This window comes from Lathyrus oleraceus, chromosome 6 (assembly GCF_024323335.1).
Source record: "Lathyrus oleraceus cultivar Zhongwan6 chromosome 6, CAAS_Psat_ZW6_1.0, whole genome shotgun sequence".
Lineage (NCBI taxonomy): Eukaryota > Viridiplantae > Streptophyta > Magnoliopsida > Fabales > Fabaceae > Lathyrus > Lathyrus oleraceus.
Genome location: NC_066584.1, coordinates 389226311 through 389235737, shown reverse-complemented (window position 1 = coordinate 389235737; position 9427 = coordinate 389226311). Strand labels below are relative to the sequence as shown.

General features: G+C 32.9%; 1 non-coding gene across 1 annotated transcript; it reads left to right on the top strand.

Annotated features, from left to right (window-relative positions):
- The first annotated feature begins 2224 nt into the window (after positions 1–2224).
- On the top strand, positions 2225–2331 carry LOC127099638 (small nucleolar RNA R71). Its single transcript, XR_007794119.1, has one exon. It is a non-coding gene; the product is annotated as a small nucleolar RNA R71 (small nucleolar RNA).
- Positions 2332–9427: the final 7096 nt, after the last annotated feature.

The following is a 9427-nucleotide window of genomic DNA, read 5'->3' as shown; positions in this document are numbered from 1 at the left end:
ATATTTTAAATGAAAAAAAACATTACATCTTTAGAAAAAATCTAAATACCTTAATTCTAATTTTAAAAAGAAAAAATTAAAGAAAAACATAGACCCTTCTTCTATCACCTAAGAGTTGTTTTATTGATGGAGGATTGAGTTTTTAGAGTGTGCTCCTTTTAAGGTTTCATGCCCGAATCCTGTTTGGTGCAATTAATTCTTGTGTTGGGAAAATTAATATGGAGTTTACTCTGACTTTAAACGGGACTTCGTCAATGGACGGTGTGATTGGTCTTCTAGCCATACCATGATTTAAAAAAAAAACTTACTGATTAAATGACCGTTTCTTTATGTTTTGATTAGCCATTCTATTGTTACAACAATTATTCTGATAGAATAGGTAAGATTATATTCTTGGTTGAAAAACTATGACATGAAAATTTATGTGAAATTGGATCTATGTTCTTGATTTTAGATTAATTTAGATTGTGCCATTTTCTGCATTTTTTCTGCAATGGCTGCTATAGCAGCACTAACAACAACCACTAATAGTAACATGCATCTGAGTATTATGTGTTATGTTTTCTTCTTTCTTCTTTTCCCTTGTCTCTTCCAACCATCTTCCTACAATTTTAGGTCTTGAAATGGTTGTGTCGTTGCCAATGGCACCATTTGCTCTTCCACCATTGAATAATGGAGCATGGAATTTTTTGCCCGAAAGATACTACACAGACATTAACATGAATAATCATAAACATGTTAATAATATAGTACTGACTTTGCTCATAGTTTAGCATATTGTGTTTTATACCTTAACAAGATTGTCAAATTCATCTGAATGAGAAATTGGTGGATTGTATTCCTGTAAATGAACCATTACCCTTCAAAGGCTCACTGATGAGAGATAATCTACCTAATGTTAACAGTGACACATCATGTTACATATATAACAAATGAATAAACAACATTAATCAAGAAAATGTTCATAGTTGAGATATATGTGTTTGTTGATAGTGTTAGTAAAGAATAAACACATATCTAGCAGAGTGTGACATAATGTGTTCAAGGACAAGATGTGAAGTAGTAGAAGAAGCGAAAGAAAACTGAATTTCACTATATTTACTTTTCATGAATTGAATTTTAATTTACACGGCAGTCAAGCTCAACCTTACATACTAAACGATATCATTGACTATGTTAAATACTTGCAAATTCAAATAAAGCTACCTTTTATTTTAATTTTCATGCAATACTATCAATAACCAATGATATTGTAAGCTTGTCCAATGAGTTCAATTCAATTTCTGCAGCATGCAATATATTAAATAACCAATGATAAATGTTGCAATGAGCTTGTTTTGGTTGCTATCGATAGAGGATTGAAAAGTGTCTTCATGCAACATGTTGATATTGCCTAGGCTACAAGATTACACAGGAAGATATATGATGTTCAAGACTTGAATAAAGTGGAATGCATGGAAAGATTTGTCTTTTGTTTTTTAAATACAAGACTTGATTGTGTTTTAATTTTTGGGATAAGAAACTTTATTAAGTTTTTGTTGATATGCAATACTTAATTGTTTTTATTTTGAAAAGTCAGACATGTTTGTTATAATGGATTAATTGGGAATTGATTTTTGGGTGGATGTTATAATATTTTAATAAGAAAATTATGTATTCAAAATTTTGATTTTGTTAATTTATAATGGTTAGATTTGTTGTTTATAATTATTTATTTATTTATTTATTTATTTATTTGAAGGAACATTAGTAAATTAATAATTAATATAAACAAATATGTTGTTTTATACACTATTATGGGGTGGAAAAATGCAGCAATTGAATAATTGTGGTTTAAATGCATATAAATTATAGTATCAATGCATAAAAATACATACATAGGAATTACTCATATCTTGTGTCTAAAATTTTAAGCAAAGGAGTGAAAGTAATATTAAAAAAATGAAAATTGTGTGGTCTAATGTATAGGCAACAATTATAAAAGTGAAGTCTAAACCTAATTCAGAAAACCGACGTAAATTAAATTGAAAAACGGTGGCCTTTTTGTATGTCTCAAGCCACGGCTTTCTGAATTTTGTGGGTTAAAGTAAAAAACTGCAGTTACATAGTATAGGCAGTGGCCATCTAGATCACATTTCAAAATCAGTGGCCAAACCATGGCCTAAGGTTTAAACCACTGTTTTCTTTGTTTTGGCCGCATTTTTGTTTTGTAGCCTAAGCTCAAAAATGTTGTAGTGAACATAATCTTATCATTTCCTTGAATCGCTCCCAAGCTTCGAAGATTAATTCACCATGAATTTGCTTGAAGCAAGTTATCTAGTTCCTTAATTATGTAGCTTCGAATGAGGAACGTATCTTTTAGTTCATTTCATGTCATAATGGAATTTGATGGAAGGGATTGTAGCCACGCTTTATCTCTATCCTGTAAGGAAAATGGAAAAAGTCTTAATGAAATTGTGAATGGGTATACTTCATTCATCTTGAGAGTATCACAGAATTCGATGAAAATAAACAGATGTAAATTGGGATCATTTGTCGGTGAATCAAAAAACTAGTTTTGATGTAACATGGACAACAAAGAAGGCTTTAACTCAAAGATGTTAGCCTCTATAGCAGGATGAACTATGCTCGAATAAGGTTCCTCATTCGTGGGAATAACATAATACTTTAGGGGGAAATTCGACACTTGTGCAACCATCGCTAAAGATTTTTGTCGCAATCGATGTCTTCTATAGAAATAGTGTTTGATTTCGTGAATCGATTCAGGGAGGATCCATAAACTCGGGGTTCTTCGCATACAACCGGAAACAATAAATTTTCAAAAAAACTAAAAAAAGGTAGTCTAGACGGAAAAATAATAGAATATCAATATCAAAATTAATCCCCAGAAATGATGCAAAAAACTTGACACACCGCAAGTTTATAGCTATATCGAAGTAGTAAAAGATTATTATCCACATAGACCCGTATAATTACCGAGTTCTACTATTTATATGTTTATCTAAGATGATCATTTTTTTATGATTGTTTGCAAATAATTGAAATTTGTTTTTAGTAATTTTATAAACAATGATTTAGGACGGTCATTTGTGTTTGAGATTTACTTATACAAGTTTAATTTAAGTGAACACTGAGAAGTTTATTATACAAAAAGTAATAGAAATTGTTGGTAATGCCTACTTTTGTCACGCATTACTGTGTTCTAAACTTCGTAGCATACCTCATACATTCATAAACCTTTAAAAACACAATTATTAAAAATTGGTGGAGTGTTTCCCAATTGACCTTGATCCACTTTCGTCACCTCAGATTCAATTGTCCAAAATTTCTAAATCAGACATCAATTATACCTTTTTAGTGTATAATTGATGCCTAAGTCACTTCTACTCTCGTAGTGAAGATATTCGTTTAGAACACAAATATTGAAACAAAAAGATAATTCTCGTTATTTACATTCATTATATAACTTGCATAAGGTCTGTCATTTAAACAGTTCTCATGTCCCAGATCCTAATAAGTTCTACAAGAACATGCTTCAAGTTAAACTAAATAAAACAACAAACATAAACACAAACATATTTGTAATATAAAGATGGAATTAAAACCTGGACTTGTAGTAAAAATTGATACAAATTTTCTCCAAGGAGACTTTGACAATATCATAACAACAAAACTTTCAGAAAATAAAAAATGCAAAAAAAATAACAAAAGCTTAAAGTGTAATAATATGTAAAAATGACTTGGTATTTTTCTCAATGCTACATTGCTTTATATAGGCCTTAATCCATAAAGAATGACATAAATTCATGTCATGAGGCTTTGACGATGAAAATAAATAGATGAAACTGTTGGGGATTAAAAGGCCATCAAAACAGAAGCAGGAGACAATAGAATATGAGGTTTCCCTCTGGTGCGCCTCTGAAAAAAATGGAACCCGGGTGGACTGTAGTGCCCTCTGGTCTTCAATAAGGAGGCTAAAAATGGGAGAAAAAAGTGGGCACCCACTACGGGCCATAGTGCATGCTACGGCTAGGTCATGGTGGGCTATAGTTTTTCTTTAGGGCAGTAAAATTCACTAATGAAAGTTCAAACTACTTAAAAATAAGAGATTAAATACTCTAAAAACACATTTAAAATGTCAGTGGTCATATAAAACCTAACCCATTTATCACCTAGCAAAAATGATAGTTGGATATGGTCAACCTATCCCTCCAAAAAAATTCAAAAGAACAAATAGGAAGTGAATTTCACCAAGTGTCATAATCAACAAAAAAAACATGCATTGTCTAATCTATATGTACATGCATTTCCCTCTTTGAAAACATGAGATATCTTGAATCCAAAGGAACATATAATGTACAAAGTATTATTCCTTTTAATTAAAATATGGTAGGGGACAATATTCACATTAGGAAATGCACGAATGGCCAACATTGAGTCATTTTAAAGTCAAAGATTTTTTTAATTCCTCCTATTGGCATATTTGATAGTAAGCATGATTCAGTGAAATTCATCTTGAAAGGAGGTGCAAACTCCAATATTAGATGATTTCTTCTCGAGCATCTGCCATCTAATTTTCCTCTCTAGGAATATATGAGAAGGTGATTTCTTTAAATCGGGATAGTAATTTGAGTATGTAATCCCAATATGGAATTAGGTTTGAATGTCTCGTTTCCTAGTTACTCTTATTTGGTGTATTACCAGAGAAAAATATTCATATACTTCGACAATTTTGATCCTTAATTCAATGGCGGCTTCTAATCCCAAAATCTATGCTTCATATTCTGCAATATTATTTGTACAGTCAAAGTAGAGTTTTGTTATGAAAGGAAGGTGATAGTTCTTGGGTGACATTAACACTGCCCCAATACCATGTGTATTTCATTAGAGGCACCATCAAACATAAGAGTCCATCGCTCCTCTGGTTCGAGTCCTTCATTATCACCAATGATCTTCTCATCGTTCATGGCCATGATACCATCGTCTAGGAAATCAAATTTCAAAAATTGGTAATCTTCCACTGGTTGGTGAACAAGATGATCTTCCAGCACACTGCCCTTGATGGATTTTGTATGACATATTGGATATTATATTCAGATAAGAGCATTTGCCAACGGGAAATTCTTCCAGTGAGAGTTGGTTTCTCGATTATATATTTTATTTGATCCATATTGGATATCAACCACGTTGTGTGGGTCAACATATATTGTCGGAGGCGTCGAGGAGCCCATGCAAGTGCACAACAAGTCTTCTCGAGCAGTGAGTATCTGGTCTCATAGTCATTAAACGTCTTGCTTAGGTAGTAGATGACATGTTCATCAAGTACTGTTAAGTACATGATAATAGGTCTTCCTTGAACATGGGGTATCAAGATCAATGGTTCTTGTAGATATTCTTTTACTTTTTCAAAGGCTGCCTGGCAGTCATTGTTCCACTTGATAGCTTAGTTTTTTCACAATATCTTGAAGATTGGTTTGCACATGGTTGTGAGATGTGAAATGAATCTAGCAATGTAGTTCAATCTCCCCAAGAAACCATGAACCTCTTTCTCAGTTTTGGGTGTATGCATATTTTGGATGGCTCTGACTTTGTCAGGGTCAACCTCGATCCATCATTGGCTTATGATGAATCTCATAAATTTACCAGATAGAACCCCAAATGTAAATTTGTTGAGGTTAATACCCAACCTAAATTTTATCAATCAAGCAAATAACTTTTGCAAATTGATAATGTGATCTTCTTCTGTTTGGGATTTTGCAATCATATCATCGACGTAAACTTCAATCTCTTTATGAATCATATTGTAAAAGAGATTTACCATTGCATGTTGATATGTTGCCCCAACATTCTTCAAACCAAAAGGCATCACCTTGTAGCAGAAGGTCCCCTAAGGTATAATGAATTTGGTATTCTTCATGTCTTCTAGGGCCATTTTGATTTGGTTATACCCGGAGAAACCATCCAAGAAGGAAAATACCGAGAACTGAGTCGTATTATCCACCAATACATCAATGTGAGGTAACGGGAAATCATCTTTTAGACTCACTTTGTTAGTCTCAGTAATATACACACATTTAGACTTTTCCATCCTTCTTTGGCACTGACATAGTGTTGGAAACCCATTATGGGTACTTGGCAACATCTAAGACTTCAGGGAGTTCACAATCTTATAGGGCGGAGCATATATTGACTTTTTCTTTTCTTCCTCATTCCCAAGGTTGATAATCTCAATGGCTTCCTGGTGCGGCTAAATGATCTATGATTCCTGCTTGAGAAATTTGGCTAACTCTTCAGGGAGTTCACAATCTTCACCACCCTCTTCTTCGGATTGGTTAATTGGACAATAAAAGTCATATGGGACTATAGAAGCATTGTTATCAATGGTCTCAAGGGTGATTCTGCATGTTATGATTTATGAAGTTTTTAGAAGTGAACATGCGCAAAACATTGCCATTATTTTTAAAAGAAAAAAATTTGAAATAAAGGGAACTCAATTGAATGCAAGTTTGTCATTTTATTAATGATAAACAAAGCTTTAACACAATGAGGCCCTACAAGCGTTCCAATATGCCTTGGAAAGAGCATAAGGTTTTGACAAAAATAGTAAATTACTTTTAAATCTGAAATACTTCTAGAATCTCGACAACATTTCAGTTGTTCAGCTCTTCTCCAAGTGCTCCTTGGTGTACCCATTCTGATGTTACCTTGTTGCAATCTATCACGTTGATCATTTCCAAGTGGCCTTGTTAAATTTTTTTTCCATTGGGTATTTGTTTTATCGTCTCCATAGGAATTGATGTGATATTAACTCCGTTCTACAATTTATAATCTCTTAAGTGATGGTTTCGATTGGTTTTTGGTTTAGTGAAAGTAACATTCATAAGAGTTTGTAGCAATGATAAAAGTTTAGAAAGATTGACGTTTTAAAATACATATCAAGACTATATTTCATCAAACTATTATGTATGTATTCGATTAATCTAGCATGTGAACTTCATTTATAATCAACATAACCACATATTGCTCATCTATACCGCTCATGTCTAAGACGGTATTGCGAGTTTTACTGTATTTTTTAGTCAACGATGTCTCAACCTATTAAACATTAAAAATAAGATTAATGATCTGATACAAAGTGAGTATCAAATTCCACTTCCATCTCTAGACTTGGTCTTTGATAGATTATAAACTTAGGTCAAGACTTAAAAGATCTTTCTCAACAATGATTTAAACCACAAATATTCAATAAAAGAAAATGTTATCATCTACATTGATTATCAAGTTGTTCACATACAAAAGATTAAAAGAAATACATACAAGTTAAGATTGATTACATCTAATCTTAATACAATAGGGTTTCTCTACCCATAACCATGATAGCTTTTTCGACGAGTAACAAGAAGAGATTCACAAACATCAATGTTGAAAAAATCGAAGATTGATGCTTTGAAATGTTGATTATGAGTTCTTGATGATTTTTTTATCTAAAAATGCCTTTGGAATAAAGCTGGAATGAATAATGGTCCTAAATATCTAGCCAAAAGTATATATAGTGTAAGACCCCAATTTTGACCCTAAGATCCCTCATGCAATTTCATCATAAGCATTATCATAGGGATCATACCTTGGCATTCTCCTTACCCCCCTTTCATTGGGTTTGTTTTGGGAGAGATCACCAAGCACTTTGTGATCATACCATACTTGTATATCATCATTTTACTAACCAAAATACAAAAATATGTTTTTGCATTTGTCTAACTCTTTTGTAGGAAGGGCATAATCTCCCATTGATTCATCAAGTTCACATCTAAGGTTTGAGACCCTCATGAACAAAGAGCACGACCAAGCATTGATTCAAGAATGGTTATGAACATCATATATGAGTCCCAATGTTCTCTACATGATATATTGATCAAGTTTTCTTCAAGAGTTTGAGGGAGATTTGCCTTGGAAACCCTAGTTTGACTGGGTATCTTGAGTAACTTCTCCAACAAGCTATCACACCAATTGATCAAATTTCACAAAGGACACTTCAAAATTCATCATCTTGTGCATATATGATTTACCTTGAGCCAAGAAAGTCAAGATAATTGGAATTTAGTAAGTTGGTTGATGGTGGTTGGCCAGATGAATTCATCTGATCAACACTAGGTCTCCCTAGACCCTATATCCTACAATTTTCACCATATGAAAATGATTCCAAGATAAAACTTACTCTAAGTAACATTCTAAACAACTTTCATGTTGAGACCTAGAGCTAGTTTTGCTTGGAAAATCATTTTCTATGTTGAAAGATTATAGGTCATTTTGTCTAAACCCTAATTTGAAAGTCAACTTCCCAAGGCCATAACTTGCTCATTTTTTATGAGATGGAAGATTTCTAAGTTGAACAATCAAATTCAACGTGTCTAATTAAAATTTTATGTTTGGAGTTGGAGCTAATTCAACTTTTTTGAGCATGTGATATGAGGTTACATTATAGGTCACTTTTGACCTATACCATTAATCAAGTGATTCTTCCAAACTTCAAAAATGAATAACTCTATCATTTCAAATAAAAATGACATTACATTGGTGACGATTTTGAAGGTCTTTAAGAGAGCTACAACTTTTATGAAGACACGTTTCTGTAAGACCCTAATTTTGTCCCTAAGATCCCTCATGGCATCATAGCATTTCATTGCATAGCCTCAAGGATCTTTGAGCATCTTGGCTTCCTTTCCCCTTTGGGTAGGGATCTCTTTTGAGTGGTTTTGATCACCAAGCATACTTTCATTGTATATCATTGCTTTTATCATTTCATTTACTAACCAAAAGTACAAAAATATGTCATTAATCTTTGTTACTTGCAGCTTAAGCAAACATAGGTCAAGCACTTCCTGAGCATCCTTTGTGCAAGAGATGATGGTATTTTCTTGAGATGTGGACCATATGATCATTTTGATGAGCTTATATGAGTTATGGTTCCATTTTGGAGCATTTTTCCCAAGTGGTGGAGATTCAAATTCATCAAAGCATTTTCAGGTCATCTGAGGACCAAGACAGTCAACTGTATAGTCAACTGAGGATTTTGAGGATGAGGAGATGATTGAAATACCTCATTCATGTTCAAACAAGGTTCATTTGACATTTCAAACATCCATATTGAATATTTTGAGGTCAAGTCAAAAGTTTCCCAAAATGGAAAGGGACCTATAATTTCAAGTTTCCTAAAATGGCAAGTTTTCAGTCCACATTCAACTTAACTTTCCAACATCAAAGAAGCTTCAAATGAATTTTTGTTGAACATGAAAGTTGAAGATATTTCTCTCCCATTTCCAAAAAATCCAATATCATGATCATCTGATGAATGGTTGAGAAGTTATGGTCCAAAGATGACAAAGTGCACATGGAAGTTCAAAGTGGCATAACTTTTGCTCCAAAACTC